The 16676-nt window shown below is 48.2% G+C and overlaps 1 pseudogene; it reads left to right on the top strand.

Annotated features, from left to right (window-relative positions):
- Positions 1 to 2920: 2920 nt before the first annotated feature.
- Positions 2921 to 3361, top strand: LOC130683232 (transcription initiation factor TFIID subunit 10-like; annotated as a pseudogene).
- Positions 3362 to 16676: the final 13315 nt, after the last annotated feature.

The raw sequence follows: 16676 nt of genomic DNA, 5'->3' as shown, positions 1-16676 counted from the left end.
GTGAGAAATTTCAATTCATACAAAACATTTTCTGATAAGAGGGTAATAAACTTAAAATCAGTAACAAAACAGTCAAAACCAAAACAACCTCAAGTTTGGAAATTGCATACACTTCTAAGTAACCCATGGGTCAATAAAGATATTTCAAGGGAAAAGAGAAAATAATATGAATTGTGTGAAAATAAAAATATAACATCAAGTTTACAGGATTCTTACTCAGAAATTAAGGCACTAAACCATAGTAGAAAAAAACTCCAATGAATAATCTAAGCTCCCGTCTTAAAATCTAGTAAGAGAAAAGCAAACAAAACCAAATCTAAATATAGAAGGACATACGAAAGACAGAATAGAAATCAATGAAACTAAACGTCAAAATCAGTAAAATCAAAGCTAGTTTTATGCAGAGAAACAAAGGTCAATACAACTGAAAGAACGCTGCCAAAGGGGAGGGGTGTGGGAGGGCGGGTGGGAGGGAGGGAGAAGGGGATTGAGTGGTATTATGCTTAGTACACATGGTGTGGGGGATCTCGGGGAGAACAGTGTACCACAGAGAAGGCACATAGTGAATCTGTGGCATCTTGCTGCCCTGATGGACAGCGACTCCATGGGGGTATGGGTGAGGACTTGATAATATGGGTAAATGTAGTAACCACATTGGTTTTTCATGTGAAACCTTCATAAGGTTGTATATCAATCATACCTTACTGAAAATTAAAAGTAAGTAAGTAAAGAAATAAAACAAATCAACCTTCTTGAGAAGATGCAAACATGACTCAGAAATGACAATATCATATTCAAAATGGCCAGAAGAAAATTCAAACTTTAGTCCACATGGTGAAACAAACAACACACACATACACACAACTGGAAAATGTGACAAATTAGCAGGGGAAGAAAGGACAGATGCCTATTTTGAGATGCCTCATGCTGGAATTATCATATAAAGACTTTAAAGCAGCTGTTATAAGCATAGTACATGCGCTAATGGTTAACACTCTTGAAAAAACTGGAAAGACTTAAGTTCTTAGCAGAAAAATACAAACTATAAAAAGAGATTCACATGGAAAAATTTAGAACTGAAAAATGTAATTAAAAGAAAGTGCATGGGCTCAACCCCTGAAAAGAAATGATAGAAGAGTCTGTAAACTTGAAGATAACAAAGCAATAGAAATTATCTACACTGAAGAAAAGAGAGGAAAAAGCATTGGAGAAAATGAATACATCCTTAGAAACTTGTGAGACAGTATCAATTTGTCTAAATTTCACATTATAGGTGTTATACAAAGGAAAATAAAATTTAATTATTTTAGAGAAAACAATTCTTACTGAAAACTGAAAAGATCACAGATTTGAGAAAAACATAAATTTAGAGGTTCAAGATGCTCAGCTAACCCCAAACAGCAAATTCAAAGAGTTTAGGTCTGAGAAGGCCTAAACTCAAAATCAGTAACGAACAGTTAGGCCTTATAAGGCCTATGTCATGATGCTGAAAACCAAAGATAAACTAAAATTTGAATGATTACAGATTTCTCATGAAATACAACGGAGGCCACAGAATGTTGAATAATATCTTTAAAGGGAGGAAGGAAAAGAACTGCCAACCCAGAAGAGAATCCTTCATCTAAGCAAAAGTCTTGTGGAATGAATTTAAAAAGAAAAAATAGAGAGAGAGAGAGAGAGAGACAAAGACACAGACACAGATGATGGAAACTAACAGAATCTGACCTCCTTCAAGGGAAATGTGAAATATTAAACAAAAGAAAGCTAAAGGCTATATTAATACCAGACAAAATATTCAGAGCTTCAGAGCTATGAAAATTACAAGGAGTAAAGAGGGACATTACATAATGTTATGAGTCCATTCATCAAATTCTAAATGTACACTCACCTGACAAAAGAGCTTCAAATTACATGAAGGAAAAATTGATACAACTGAAAAGAGAAAAGTCTGTAACTCGAACACCACCACCATAGACCAACACCACCAACCAACAGGACCGAATGACATTCAGGTATGTCACCTGGCCACAACACAACGGGCATTCTTTTCAAGTGTGCATTATGACATTCACTGTGACATCATACCTTGGGCCATAAAACTAATCTTAACAAGTGAAAAATTTCAATTCATACAAAACATTTTCTGATAAGAGGGTAATAAACTTAAAATCAGTAACAAAACAGTCAAAAGCAAAACAACCTCAAGTTTGGAAATTGCATACACTTCTAAGTAACCCATGGGTCAATAAAGATATTTCAAGGGAAAAGAGAAAATAATATGAATTGCGTGAAAATAAAAATATAACATAAAATTTACAGGATTCTTACTCAGAAATTAAGGCACTAAGCCATAGTAGAAAAAGACTCCAAAGAACAATCCAAGCTCCCATCTTAAAATCTAGAAAGAGAAAAGCAAATAAAACCAAAACTAAATATAGAAGGACATACTAAAGACAGAATAGAAATCAATGAAACTAAACAACAAAATCAGTAAAATGAAAGCTAGTTTTTTGCAGAGAAACAAAAGTCAGTACAACTGAAAGAACGGTGCCAAGCTAACCAAAGAAAACAAGAGCAAACTTCCCAAAAGAGGGGATATTACTATATCCCTAAAGACATTAAAAGGATACGGAAATACAATGAACACCTCTAAACTCCTAAATTTGACAAAATAGCTGAAATGGGCAAATTACTTGGTTGTGCTAGTTATTAACTACCAGAACTCACTCAAGAAGAAATAGAAAGCTGCGTCCTGCACCCGGTTGACAAACCGTAGCGGCTCAGGCTCAGACTGCAAAGAAGCACTGGCTTCTACTGCCTGTGCCCCTCAGCACGGCCCTCAGTGCACTGCTGCAAAAAGGAACAAGGCCAGCCCCACAGTGACAGCAGGGGTGTCTGCGGCTGGAGGCGAGCAGGGGGCATGGGAAGCACGGCAGTGCAGGCTGGAGAGCTGGCCGAGCGGAGCGGGGAAGCCATCATTGCGCGGTGCAGCGTCCTCAGAGGGGGCCACTCTCAACACTGCCAATGGAGCGGTGAGGCCGATGGTACCCACACCTCTAGTGGACTTCCTGATTGCAGCTGAAGGATTCCATATCTATATTCCCAGATGTATTGACTGGATACTGCTGCACCATGCTGGCTTTGAGGCCGTGAACGCACATGTAATTCAGCTCATCTCCCTAGCTGCCCATCAATTCATCTCAGATATTGCCCATGATGCCCTGCAACAACACAAAATGAAAGGCACAGCCTCTGGCACCTCCCAAAGCAAAGGCAAAGGCCGCAAGTACATTTAACTATGGAAGACTTGACCCTGGCCCTCAGTGAGTATGACATCAGTGTAAAGAAGCTACACTACTGACAGGATTGGTTTAAAGATGGTGGCAGGAGAGGTGAGACAGAGGCTTCCTCCCAAAACCACATATAGTATGAACATATAATACAACTAATCCTGAAAGAGCAACAGGAAAGAAGAATCTCTAGGAATGAAAAAATATTGAGAGAACTGTGTGACCAATCCAAACAGAATAATGTTCGTATTATAGGGGTACCAGAGGAAGAAGAGAAATAAAAAAGGGAAAGTGTCTTTGAGGGGGTAATTGCTGAAAACATCCCCAATCTGGGGATAGTGATAGTATCTCAGGCAATGGAGGTGCACAGTTCTCACAACACAAGGGACCCAAGGAAGACAACACCAAGACATATAATAATTAAAACGGCAAAGATCAAGGATAAGGACAGACTATCAAAAGCAGCCAAAGAGACTAAAAAGATCACATGCAAAGGAAAACCCATCAGGCTATCATCAGAACTTCTCAGCAGAAACCTTACAGGCCAGAAGGGAGTGGCAGGATACATTTAACGCAATGAAGCGGTAGGAGGGGGCTAGGCCTCTGGTCCCTTCCATCTGACTGCCAACGTGGATAAAAGGGCCTCTCTGCTCACAGAGTGGGAGCAGAACAGAAACAAGCAGACAAGCCCCTGCTGCTAACTAAAGGCCTCCAGGGCCCCCACTGGAGACCGTCTCAGAGGCCAGGCCTGCCATGAAGTCTGAGGAGGGAGGGAGGAGGGAGGGGTAGCAGAGGAGGATCACAGGAGGCCGCCAGGGAGGGGGTCCAGAAAGGAAGGTCTGGAGTCAGCAAAGGCGGCAGAGAAAGAGCAGGGCAGCCAAGGGAAGAAATAAAAGCTGTAGGGAGTGTTGGGGCCGCCAAAGGGAATAGGAAGGGCGTTTTACAAATATATCAGGGGGAAGAAATCCTTGAGAGCCTCCTGGCCCATTAATAAATGAGAAGGGAAATAAAATTAATGATGATGATAAAAATGGCTGAGCTGCTGAAGTGCTTTGTAAAATTGGTCTTTAACAAGGAAAAGAAAAAAAATCCAAGGGATGGGCAATTAGAAAGGGACAGAAGCCTTGTTAATATAGTTGATGAAAGGTAGGAAAGAGAATACTTAGAACAATTGGAGAATGCCTACCCAGTCCAAATCACCATGTCCGGATAGAGGCCTTAGGGGCTGAGGGGAATTACCTGATGAAATCACTAAACCCTTGGCAGGTATTTTAATTTATATGTATGTATATATATTTTTTGAGGAGGGAGGCAGAATCAGTGAAAATCCAAGAGCTTGGGGCCAAAGAGGGAGCGCAAAGGACGCCATATGTCAAGCTCGAGCTCGCGCACTAGGCCTGGCGCCTTGCGTTGCACGTGTTGTCATTTGACCCCCTGGCGGCCCTGTGTGGTTCCCTGATGAACACATTTTACAGGCAAGGAAATGGAGCCTCTGAGTTCATGTGGCTCTTCAAGATTATTCAGCTAGCAAACGGTGGTGGCAGAATTTGAACCCATGTCTTTCTGATTCCAAAGAAGATTCCTTTCCCTTCCACCAGCTGCTTCCTTTAACTCTCAATATTTGATTCCACACGTCGGAGAGAAATTCACCTACCTGTCAGTGACCCGCTGCTGGTAATCATCCTTCGTCCTGAGGCCCCGGGATTCGGATGATGTAGAGAGAGGCTGTCTGATTTTCCCACGGAGATGTTTTAGGGAGGATTTCGGAGTTGGTATGTTGAGGAGAAAGAAATAGGGGGGAGGTTGAGGAAGTGGGCCTGAGGGTAACGGACGTCCGAGCCATCAGGAACGGTCAGGTTCACAAAGTCCGAAGTCCTTAAGGATCACGCCGACGGGAGACGGCGCCTGGGTGGGAGGGGCTTCCTTGGTGGGCGGGGCTTCCCAAGGCAACAGCGTGTGTTGGACCCACAGCCAGGCCTGAGCTCCAAGGCTGTTTTCTATGCTTCTTGGCCAAGCCCATTATTTGCCCTTGTCTCTGACTTCTGTCTTTTGGCATCTAAAAACTGGCCTTGACTTTGATTCTCAGCTTTGGTTCTGTCCCCTTCTTTCTGCTTTTGTGCCATAACCCGTGACTCTCATCAGTGGCTTCTTTAATCTCAAATCTCATCTCTGTTGCTGTTTTGTTAACTCTGGTGCTCTGGCGGGGGTGGCTTCAGAGGGTGGGGATGATGGTTGGAGAGGTCTGTAGAACTAGTCTCTCTCCTGCCCCATTGTCATTCTGGGGTCCTGTGCATAGTGTGCTGGGAATCCCTTTGTGATGGATTAATTATTTACTCCCTTCATCTAACCCTTGCCATGGCTTCATTATATATGGAGTTTATGTCCCTGTTTCCTGACTTCAGACTTCACCACAGGACTTGCTTTGCTCAATGAGATGTTAGCAATGTGCCAAAATCAAGGACTTGAAATGTGCTTGTGTGGTTGGGTGTGTTCTCTTGCACCCGTGCCACTGCCACGAGATGAGCATGCCCCAGCTAGCCCACTAGTGTAGGATGGATGAGAGACACTTGGAGCAGAGCCCCCCAGCCAACCCCCAGTCTTTCAGGGAGAAACAGAGCTGCCCCAGCTGCTGTGGCTTGAAGCAAATTGCTCAACTGAACTTAGACCAGCCAAATTTCAGCTGACCTGAATATTCTCGAAAATAAATGCTTACTATCCTATCCAATTGAGATTTTGTGCTGGTTTTGTTATGCAGCAAGAGCTTACTGAAAGACAGCTGTATCACAGTGTGCTCTGAGAGATCAGTTCCTATCTAAAATTCCTTTTTACCTCCATTTATTAAAAGTAACAACAAATCAGTAAGCACCCACTATGTACCCATTCCCAAGTTAGGCATGATGTGTTTAGAAGTTTTGTTTCCTGTCTTTGAGGAGTTCAGCTTAGCAGATGATTACAAAATTACGATCTCAGTGACAACTTCTTGGAGGAAAAAGATCTCTGTCTAGTCTTGGAGGAGGAAGAAATGGAAGAAAGGTGATCAAAGCAGAAAGTAGGGCATGCCCAAAGGTACAAGGGCATGGAATAAGCTGGTACGTTTGTGGGACCCGACTTCCTCTTTGTGCTGGCAGGTTAACCTCAGCATGGAGAGGCAGGCAGAGCCCAGGTCCAGCTCTGAAATTTTACAAGCCCCTGATCAAATGTTTTTATAAACACTGCATCAACAATGGTAATTTATTACCAGATGATGAAATCCAAGGATACTCCATTAAATTAAAAAGTGGCACAGGATGTGATAAAACTCAAAGAAACTTAAAGGGAATAAAAGACTCCCGGTACTGCTGCAGAAGCAATAAACAAACAGCATAATCCAGAAATGCCAAAGGCACGGAGGTAATTACACACCGACACCTGCTCCCGGAGGTCAGGCTGGGGTCTGGGAGACCCGGAAGAGGGCTGCTGACAGCGAGAGCAGGCCCCAGCCCTGACCTCGCCCCACCATACCCAGAGGCACTTCCCTCCGCTTGCCCAGCGTCCCTTCCCTGAGGTTCCTGAGGGGCCCCACTTCCTGCAGCAGGGTGGCTGGGGGGAGGCGAGCAGCGTCTCTGGCCATATGGCAGCGAGCATGGCCTCTCCTCTAGACCCCCCTCTAGGTGTGGGGAGCCCAGCCCACGTGTGTGTGATTTCAGAGTTAATCTGTCCGCACTAATTAAACATTGACAGCTGTGAAATATTCACGGGGCACCTTGGCTGACAGGTTACTGTCTCAGGCTCTGAGGGCCGCAGCTCTGCTGATGGGTGTTCCCAACTCTCTCTCATCTAGATGTTTCAAGCTGCTGTGCAGGGTGGCCTTACCTGATAGGAATCTCTCAGCCCCTGGGTCACAGGTGACCTCTCCCCCAGGCCTGGGGCTCCCAGGGTGGCAGGGAGAGAATCTGGCCTGGGGGCCAGGAAAGAGGGCTTAACTCAGGGTCGCCGAGAGGCCAGGCAGCATGTCCTCCTGTCGGGACTCCTGAGAGCTTCTTTCCTTTGCAGGCTTCTGTCAGCAGCTCCAAGGCTCGGCTCTGTGAAGGGGCTGGGAGAGAGTCGGCCACCAGACAGAGTGTCTGCTCCCATGAGAGCCCAGTCTGATGTGGGGAGCTGGTCCTGCAAAGGGCCTGGAGCGGGGAGGGGTGGGCTTGTGTGCGGGGAGCAGAGGGGTCCAGGAGGACGCCAGCCAGTCGGGGGAAGGGGGACATTCAGGGCAGCCTATGTAGACTGTGACTTCAGGCGGAAGCCCGAGAGGCAAGCAGGGATCAGGTAAGTCAGTACAAGGGGGTCTGCCCGGAAGGCCTCCTGTCAAGAGCAGGGCGTGAGTGGAGGCCGGGACCAGAGCAGGAGCAGGGCTCCCAGTGCAAGGCGCTCGGGGCAGGGTGGGAGAAGTCAGCATCGCCCGTAGGGATGAGGCTGCACGCTCGCAGGCCCACCAAGGTGTCCAGGCTGCCTTCCATGTCTCTCACCCTCTAGGTCCCTTCATCTGTCCACCTCTGCTCCAAGTCCCGTCTGAGGCTCTTCCTGCTCTCCCAGCTGGTCCCAGACCCCTGCTTCCCAAATGACTGGTCACCTCCACCTTCCACCTCCTGTGGGACAGGAGGGGCTGAGGAGGGGAGGGCCAGGAGGGCCAGGGTCAGAGCACAGGTCATGTCCGGAGGCTGGTGGGGAGCACCAGGAAGGAGCTCTTGCTCGCTAGTTGGAGAGCCCGCTCATCGCTGTGTTTTCTTCTGGAGCGGCACATGGCCCTGAAGTGGGGGCCAGCATCTTCTTAGCCCCAGCATCCCTGATGTCTTGAGGAGTGGCTTGTCTCCAGGCAAAGGCAGGGAGCAGATAAGGTCACACCTGTCAGTCAGCATCTAGTCACAGGCCATATGCCAGTGGCTCCCCAGAAACAAAAGGAGGTGTCTGGGGTCCTCCATGCCCTCACTTTCCCTCCAGGCTATGGGTTCCATCTCAGTGCAGGGCCTGGGAGTCTGAGAGGGCCACCTGCCTCCTGCATGGACAGTTCTAGGGGGTGGGGTCCATGTGACCCAGGAGGCATTACCTGAATGACAGGTGTCAGCGTTCTCTTGAGTGCTGAGAACATGCCCTTACTGTACTGGGCCCCTCAGGCTGGGTCCCCACGGCTACGACCCCGAGGCTGGATCCCGAGCCTGGACCCCTGAGACTGCCTGGCACCAGGGACTGGCAAAAGGCACCGCACTGAGCTTTGGGCCCCAGGGAATCTGAGACTCCGGGAAGCTTCCCTTTGGACAATACAAAGGACCGCAGTACTGACAATCCCAACAGTAACTTGTTTTGTTCAGAGCAGGCCATTGTGTTAAGCACTTTGCAGGCATGATTTCATTGAACCCTCATTCAACCCTACCAGCTAGGTAGTTTTATGACCCACATTTCAGAGAAAAGGAAATGGAGGATCAGAGAGGTTGAAAAGCTATTCAGAATCACACAGGAACAAGTGGTGCTGGCATCTGAACCCAGGTGGTCTGACTCTAGAATCCACACCCTCAATTCTATGCCAGTGGTTTTCAAACTTTTCCAAGACAAAAATCACCTGGAAACCTGGTAGAGCGCAGACTGCAGACTTCTCTTCACCCGCTGAACCCAAATCCCCAAGGAAGGGCCTGGGCAGCAGATGGGCCTGGTGGGACCTCCACTGTGCTGGTGCCCTGGGGCTGCTGTTCTTGTCCCCTGGGGATGGGGAGAAGGCTGGTGGGGGAGGTTAGGAACAGAAACCCCTGCCTGAGGACCCCGACTGCTTCAATGTTTAGCAAAGCTTTCTTTAATACACCAGCCTTATTTGGAGCTGCTCATGCAGGTGGGAAGGAATTTGTGTTTCCCTTGGGCCAGAGCTAAAAAGCAGAGGTACTAAGCACTGAGCTGCCCTGATGATGGTGGTGGCAGCAGAAACCAGAGCAGGGGACAAGGGGAGGAGGGGCCCCAGGGCCTAATGTGGGGCCTATTGTTTGGCCACCCACCCACTCTGGGAAAGGAGTCAGACAGCTGTGCTGGAATGTCTCTCTCTAGCTGTGAGGCCTCAGGTAAGCGACACATCGCCTCTGAGTTTCAACATTCCTATCTGCAAAATGGGCTAATAAAATCACTTACCCAACAGTGTTCTAAGCACCACATGAGCGATGGGAAGCGCATGGCGCAGACAGCAGCTACTCTGCCGTAGCACTTGCCACACGGCAGCCACTGTTCAACGTGCTTTACGCATACTAAGTCCCCATTCCTCTAGCAGCCCTACCAGGCTGTTATGATGACTGTCCTCAGTTTCCAGGTATGAAACCACAGCCTAGAGATATTAATGTGCTTATCTGTGGTCTCACAGGCAGGACAGAGTCAAGCAGAGCCCACTCTGTTGGGCCTTATAGTTTATCCTCCTAATCCATCATAGGCATCCAATAAATGTGCCTCTCATGCCTTCCGCTTCGCCCAAACTTCGGGGAGATTCAGTGCTCTGTGTTGGACAAAGGCGCCTCTGCTGCGGGCCATCTCTTTTTAGGAGAACCCGCCGGCCTGAAAGTGGATTTCTCCTCGGTCAGCTCAGGGCTCTTCCACGGAGGACTTGCCCTCATCCCCTCAAGTCCTTAACTCACTCTCACTGCACAACTATTTAATGAGCACTTACCCCGTGCCCTGCCCTGGGGACATAACAGTGGACACTAGCTGTGACCCTAGTGAGACCACAAGGGGGGGACAAAGAAAGAGAATAAACAAGAAACTAACCAAAATGACGTCGTGGTAAGTAGTTACAGCCGTGGGGTGAACTAAGTGGAAATGGCAGGACAGAGACGCCTCCAGGTGCGTTTGAGCCATGACCTGAGTGAGTGACGTGGGGATGGAGAAGAGCGAGCCCGAGGGCTCGGATGGGGCAATGGGAGGCTGGAGTGGCCATCTGCCGGGGTGGAGAAAGACTGGGGTTTGGCCCAGAGGTGGAGGGATGTCAGGAGCTCAGGTTTGGCTGCACTGTTACCCATGCCTATTAATTAGATCTCTGAATGGAGGTGTTGGTAAGCAGTTGGAATAGATTCATGAATTTGGGGAAATTTCTGGATCAGAAATGTGGCTTTGGGAGTTATCAGCATGTAGATGGTATTTAAAATTAGGCACCGAATGAGAGCCCAGGATGGAGAATAGAAAAGAATAGAGGTCTGAGAAGTGAGTCCTGCGGGGTAAGAATATTTACAGGGCAGGGAGGTGATGAGGAAACAGCTAAGGGGACTGGGGCCTTCCTTGTCACCGCAGCCCCCAGAGCCATGGGGGCCCTGGGCCCCCAGAGTTGGGGTCTCCCTGATCTGTGCCTTTCCCGCCTCCAGCTCTGTGCTTTCGGCAGGCCTTTCCCGCCGTCCAGTGGTCACGACTGGGAACGCACCCAAGGGAGCTAGTGAGTTAGACATTTCTGGGGTTCTTCTGGGTCATTCTAACTCATTCATTCAGTAGGCAGTTTGTACTAAGCACCTACTCTGCGCGGGGCACTGACCAGTGCAGAAGAGAATAAAATGCTCTCTTGGAATTCACGGCATAAAGGACAAAAACTCATTGGTAAGACAGTGGTTCTCCCTGGGGGTGCTCTTGGTAATGTCTGGAAACATTTTTTCAGTTGTCACAACTGGGTAGAGGCGGTGAGTTGTTACTGGAATCTAGTGAGTAGAGGCCAAGGATCTGCAAAAGATTCTATAATGCACAGGACATACTCCTATAACCAAGAATGTTCTGGCCCCAAATGTCACTAAGTGCGGAGGTTGAGAAGCCCTGAGCAAAGTCACTGTGTCAGGCACTGTAATACAGGTGCTAACCAACTGTTTGGGTGCAGAGGAGAGAGTAATTCTCCTGTCTCTTGGAGGCAGGGAGGGCTTCACTTCGCAGAGGATGTGTGGTTTCAACTTGCCTGGAAGGATGAGTAGGCCTTTGCCAGGTAGAAAGGGGAGACGTTAGAAAACTGATGGGAACATAGTAAGATTATGTTACAAAAGGACCTGGCCTTGGGGTGACCGCAGGCCCAGGTGCATCTGGGACAGCCCAGTCAATGCAAGGTGCTCCAGCACGATTGTCCACAGAGCTCCCTTCCACTCTTAAAGGTGCCCCAGTTCGGGTGATAGATTATGGTCACCCTAGACTCAGCAGGCTCAATGTGGCTGGAATGGGGGCTAGGGGACAAATGGGAGCTGGGTCAGAGGGCCTTGTACAGTAAAGCAGAGGGGCTGGGCTTTAGCAGGGAGCAGTGGGGACCCACTGGTGGTTGCAAGCAGGAGTCTTGTCTCAGGAGACCAGAGTAGAGGCTGCTGTAAGGTCCAGGGTAGGGAGGAAGAGAGTCAGTGAGAGTGGCGCCCCCTTCTCAGCGCCCCTGAGAATCCCAATTCTGGGTGAGGGCTGGAGAGAACATGACCAGGGGCTCCACACACAGAGAACAAACAGAAACCCACCCAGCCAGAGCCACAGGGCCTCCCTCCGCTTCTGGCAGGCCCCCTCCCTGCCTGTCCCAGGCAGAGAGCTGCCTGGGTGGACGCGGAAGCAGGGCCCAGGGGTGCTGGGTGCCGACCTGAGCTCTGCTACTGCTAAGCTACGAGACCTCGGCTGGTCACAGCTTCTCTGGCTTTGGTTTCTCCATTTGCATGAGGAGCGGGTGGACCCTGTCACCTCTAAGGGCCTTCTACTCGTCACCTATGTTCTTGCACATTCTACTCCCGAGCTCGTCCTGGAGGTGGAGTCTGCAGCCAGACAGCCCCCATTCTGGAGCTTTGTGTTCTGATCAGCCTGTGGGACCACTCCCCCTTTCCAGCACTCGGGTCTTTCATGAAATGGGGACAATTCCATCCACTTGGGGAAGGCAGCCCTTCGGCATGTATATCAGGCTCTCAGCTGGGGCATCCCAAGGGGCACACGCTGGGACCTGTGGTTGTGAAGTCCCAAGACACTCCTGCTGGGCCCGTGTCCATCGGAGTGGCTCCAGGGTTCCTCTGCCTCTAGCTGGGCAAAGGGTTAGAGAGGTCCCTCATCTGTCCCTTTTTTCTGAAACTGATTGTGTGGGGGGCGCTGTGGGGATGTCCTCTCTCTATATATATCAATGAACATCACACAATGCTTCCTTCCATTTAAAAAACCATGAAGAGAATTTAGAAAATAATGCAAAGGTAAAAGAAAAATGGTCCCACCATCCAAGCTTCAACTTTTGGGTACATTTACATTCTTTGTTTGCCCTGTTCACACAGTTGAATTCATATTGATTCTACAATTTTTTTTCCTTTTCACAGAGTTGAATTCATATTGACTCTACAGTTTCATGCCCTGATTTCACTCACACCATCATAAGAACTTCCCATGTTATTACACACACTTCATAAATGTCATTTTTGAAGGCAGCAAACTCAGTGGACCAGCCCCTGGTTTTTGGACATTTAGACTGTCTCCAAGTTTTCAAAGTTACACATAATGCTTCAAAGAGCAGTTTTGTGTAGGATGGTTTTGAATATTTAGGATGATTTTCTTGGGCTGGAATTTTAGGGACGTTACTGATATGCACACCAGCTGCTCCTGTGGTTGGCTCTTCCATGGTTGGCCAGCCTTGGGGACCCAGGCAAAAGGCTAACAGGTCCCCTTTCCTCTTTCTGTGGTCTTTCTCAAAGTCATTGCTGGTTTCCTATTCTTATTACTCCTTTGTTATTTCTCAAGACTCTCCACTAAAACCCATCACGTTAGCCAGGACCCTCTATCAGTTGAGAGTGAAGAAAAAAATCACATCTCAAACACTATTGATAAAAAATGGATTATATTGGTTCAATACACTGAAAAACCACTCACTTCAGGTATAGCTGGATCCAGGCACTTAGGCATTGGGATCAGGACCTGGATTTTCACTGCTTCCCAGCCAGGTTCTGTGGCTCCATCTTCAGGCCCCCATGCCAGCATTAGTTGCAGCCTTCCCGATTCTAGATCTGCAGCAGAGAGCAAGATTTTCTCCCTGGGAGCTCCTACCTAAACTTCACTGTGATTGGACTAACTTGAGTTGCTTGTTCCCTCCTGCACTAATCACTGTCACCAGAGCTGTGGCCTGACCTTAAGCTTAGAGAACACAGATAGCATGCTTTGCGCCTGGGACAGGGGTTGGCTCTACTTGTCCCTGAGCCCTTAAACTAGGAAAGGTGATCCCTGCAAAACATGCTTGGGGTATGGATTATCACAAGAAAAGGGAGTGGATGCTGGAATGGGGAGCACAAAACAATAGATGGCATTCTGTTCTGGGAAAGGATCTTCTCTCAGAAGCTTAGCATTTTAGACCTGAACTGTCCTCCAAACACATGCCCCTGCTATCCCAGACAAAGAGGAGCCCCTGTGGCAACCTTTCTGAGAGATAGCCATTCCAATTTTGCTTGCATCCCCCTCCTGATAGGCAGCTCACTACTGTCAGGCCAACCTGTCCACCCTGGGACAGCTGTAACCATAAGGGGATTAGTTCTCCTCTACACTGAATGTCCACATCTGTCTAACTGTGCAACCATGACACCAGCCCTGTGGACCCGCCTGAAAGGCCCTCATATATGTATAAACTGGAATCATAGCCATCCCGGGTCTCGTCTTCTCTCGACTGCACAGCCCCTAGACTTTGTTGTTTGTAACACGGCTTCCTGTTTCTGCCGTGATTGGCCTCCTGGGATGGGCCCCTGTCAGTCAGCATAAAGTCAAGAACCGACCTCGAGACTGGGATCTGATACAAGTACACAAATTCATGGCTTTTGGGGAAGTCTTTAGTAAACGACCCAGGTTTCCTCTTTAAAAAGCTGCCCAGCTGTGGGGAGAGTTGGTTCCAGTCTAGGTATCCCAGTTGTTCCTTCCCTTGTGGCTCATGTGAATTGCTCTTTTAACCAGTTTCAGGGCCCTAAAAGCGAAAGTAACAAGCCCAGCCATGTGTTACTTAAAAGGAGATTTATTACATTTAACTAAAAGGATCCTTCTTTTCTGGGAAGAGAACTCTGTGTGCCAGCCACTGGCTGCGTGGCCTCCCAACAAGCCCCTGTTTCTGCCTCTACTGCCCTGGCACTCAGAACTGGTCTCTGCCCTTGGGACAGCATCCAACACATTATGGATCCCGCAGAGCATAGCCCAGATAGCACGTGGACGCATCATTCTGTCTTGGCGACCCTGCAGCATTTTGTGCAACTTTGTGTTTTCCTTTCTGTAGCCCCAGAGTGCTGCCATTCAAAGAGCACCAACTCTCCCTTGTTGGGTGGCCTTCAGCACATGATATCACCATTCCTTCAATTAGCAAAAGCAAGCAAGGAGTCAGTGAAATCATCCCTCGGCTGTATTGGGTCAGAGTCAAGGCTGGGTGGCTGCAGTTTCCAACTCCATTTGCTACTATCTGAGCGGGTTAGGGTAATGCTTGATGCTCTAACAAATAAACCCCAAATTGTACAGTGCCTCGGATATGACAGAAGCTATTTCTTCCCTCTGTTACAGGACTGGTGCGTGATGAGGTCAGCAGGAGACCATTCTTCATGTCATCTCTGGGTCCCAAGCTCCCGGATGCTCTGCCATCTTCAACTAAGGGTTTCCAAGGGCACCCAGGGGGCATCTCAATTTCAGGCAGCTGGAGAGCAGCACTAGCAGAGAGGAGTGTCACTGGCAGTTGCGTATGGGGCAATTTCACAAGCAGCATGTATTTCTGCTCATCTCCCATGGGCTAGAGCAGAACTCAATCACAAAGCTGCATACGACTACAGGAGAGACTGGGAAATAGAGCGATGGGCTAAGAGCAGGATGTAGATTTTGGTGAGCATGGAGCAGTCTTTGCCACGTAATCCCAATCTAAATAAGACTGGACCATTTGAAGAGGATGCAGAGGAAATGGGTGCAGATCAGCAGAGGGAGGGCAACCAGACTCTGTTGTTGGTGACCTCCCGCTAAGACTCCCCTCCAGCCACCCCTAAAACCCTGGTTCTGTCTGTGCCCTTGATTAGCTACCATGACCCACTCCCAGGGCAAAGGCAAGGGGCCCTGTGTGTGCAGGAGCCCCAGAGAGGGATTCTCGGATCACTGCCTTCTACTCTTTGCTTCTCACACACATACCATGTATGATTTAAAGACATGATAGAATCATCTGGATACATTTTGAAACTTCAGCTAAATTGCTTGGGCTGTGTGGAGGTTTGTTGAGCAAGAGAAACTGTGATTTGTAGCATGGAGACAGATGGAGACTTGGGGGTGGATTTCTGAGAATGCGGTGTCAGGGATGTAGAGCAACTCCTGACTTCCGTCAACAACACCCCAGCTGCCATTGCACCATCTTCTCAGCTCACTTCATATGAGCATTCCTTTTCAAAGGATCATCTCAGGCTCAAGTGTCTTTCACAGGCTCTCAGCCAGCTCACTTGGCTCTAATTGCTGCCTTGTTGTTCAAGTTGAAGATCTCCTTCTGCTTCATGACAGCTTCCACAAGAGGGGGCCCTCTTCTCAGGCAGGCCCCACTCACCCCCAATGTGGTCCAACAGGGCCCTGCAAACGTTACGACTCTCCTCCTGCTCGATACTTCTGACCCAGCTTCCCTCTGAATCTATCTCTGGAGAGGCTCCTCCTTCAGGGAGCCCTAGTCTTCTGAGAATGGCAGTAAAGAAGGACTGCGTTCCGGGCTTGTGACTGCATTTATATGACTTTGCAGGCTTACTGGCTTCATACAAGGCACCGCCATTGGTCACAGCAGTTAGGGTCATCTCAGAAGAGAGACGTATTTTTTTTTTCAGAGTCACCAGTTCACGTTGATGTGTTGGTAATCAGCATTTCAGTAAGCCCCTTCTTTCATTGTTCTCACATAAGAACCTCTTGATTTATGTCCTTATTTCCTTTTCAGAGCTCCCAGCTTTTCCTCTCACACACATGCTAGCTTCTAAATGCCAAGCTGCACATTGTCAAACCAAACTATATGTTGAATTAAAATAATACCCACAGCTATCAAAATATCAACATTCAAATGAATGCCAACCTGTGGCTACTTGCTTTCATTTCTTACGGATGACATCCTGCACACCACATATCTGTTAATATTGATCTGAGCCAGGGGCTTGCATTCCTGATGTACTTTCCCACTTCACTCGATTCATTAGCAGTGGTTTACATATCAAGCACATTCAGGAAGATGGTAACAGGGTAAGTTTGTCTGGGGTTCCATGTCTCTTTTTAATATGGTTGGATCTTTTAGGGGATTAAGGGGCATTATGATCAGTGCACATAATGTAGGAGGGTCACGGGATAGGCAGTACAGCACGGAGAAGACATGTAGTGAGTCTATAGCATCTGACTACGCTGATGCACAGTGACTGCAGTGGGGTTGGGGGGGACTTGATAATATAGGTGAAAGTT

Source organism: Manis pentadactyla, chromosome 4 (assembly GCF_030020395.1).
Source record: "Manis pentadactyla isolate mManPen7 chromosome 4, mManPen7.hap1, whole genome shotgun sequence".
Taxonomy (NCBI): domain Eukaryota; kingdom Metazoa; phylum Chordata; class Mammalia; order Pholidota; family Manidae; genus Manis; species Manis pentadactyla.
This window is presented reverse-complemented; position numbering and strand designations above follow the sequence as displayed.